Here is a 1,432-nt window from a genome sequence, read left to right on the forward strand (position 1 = left end):
TGGTGTATGTTATGGCTAGAAATGTGAACTTTGACCAGACTGGTAGGAAGGCTTTTGGCCTTTATCTTGGAGGAAAATGGATAAGATGCCATGATAAAAATTTCAATGTAGGAAGATCATTTTGACAATAGTATTCAATATTCAATGAAGGGGTAGATACTGGAGGCAATAAAAGCAAGGAAGGCATGTGAGCTTATAGGGGCATAACCAATAGTGTTCATGGTGGGAATACAATGTCACATGCAGGAGGCACTAAGGGAAAAATATCAGCAAGTTTTTGTAACAAATAGGTGGAGCATATTTCATCTGTTTTCAGCATGGACCCACAGAAGGACCAGATTGACCTTAGAAGTTGATGGGAGATGAGAGAGATGGATGAGATATTTATAGAAGAACTAATCTTGGTAGACTAATGGGCAATAAGATTAAAGGTGAAGGAAAGAAGTGGAGAATGAGCCTGAAGAAAGAGACCAATGAACTCTAAGCACACATGACCTCCAAGTTGGGAGACAAAAAGCATTGGTAATTAACTGCAGCTGAAGATCACACACTGGGTCTTCTGGCATCTAAGCTAGGGGTTGGGAATCTTTTAGAAATAGTTTGCCAAGTCAGCATTTATTCACCCTTATTTCAGACTTTGCATGCCAACAATATATTTTTCCACTTAGAATCTCTTTCTAACTAAATTGCTGTTGCATGTGTAGCTATTAAACAAAAAGTTTGAAGACAAAAAAGCTGCATTTTAGTAACATACTATAGAAATGATCCCTGAAAGTATAGTCTTAAAGCTGCATTTTAAATTAAATTTAAAGCAGATTTGATAAAGCTTATTTATACTTTCATCTTGACCTTTTAAGTTCCTTCAAGTTCCTGAGCATATTTGTATTCTCAGAGGTATGGAGAGATCTATCTCAAATTATTTGTGTCCCAGCCCCAGTACTATTAACGATAGAATTATTATCACAGCACCTACTAATTACAGCCCAAGAATCTTAAAGCATGACCAAAATGGACCAGGACTTATTCTCTGCTGGGTCTGAAGCTACTTGAAGGCAGGAGAACAAATTGTAGACAAAGTGCAGAGAGCTATAAGAACACAAACGAGGGAGGCTTGAACTGGTCTGTGACACAGGAAAAGACCTCCATGGCGTGGAAAGGGTGAGGAAGACATAGTGTGAGATGAAAAGCTGAAAAGGAGCATGATTTATTTAAGAAACTGAATAAACTCTAGGGCTAGGGGAGTCCATAGAATTGGAGGGTAGATGTATGATGTAAAGCTGAAAAGGTGGGTGAGATTCAGAGTTTGGGGTGGAGGGGAAGACATGAAGAAAACATCATTCTTAATAATGTAAAACACTAGCACAGAACTTCAAATTAAAGATTATTTTGGCCAAAAATAAACACTTTTCTGACTGTTTTAAAGATACTAGAT

At 37.6% G+C, this 1,432-nt stretch overlaps 1 pseudogene; it reads right to left on the reverse strand.

Moving 5' to 3' along the window:
- Positions 1-711: 711 nt before the first annotated feature.
- On the reverse strand, positions 712-784 carry LOC124076815 (small nucleolar RNA U3; annotated as a pseudogene).
- Between the last annotated feature and the right edge of the window lie 648 nt (positions 785-1,432).

This window comes from Marmota monax, unplaced genomic scaffold (genome assembly GCF_021218885.2).
Source record: "Marmota monax isolate L192 unplaced genomic scaffold, Marmota_monax_Labrador192_F-V1.1 WCK01_AAM20220418_F8-fsc00050, whole genome shotgun sequence".
Lineage (NCBI taxonomy): Eukaryota > Metazoa > Chordata > Mammalia > Rodentia > Sciuridae > Marmota > Marmota monax.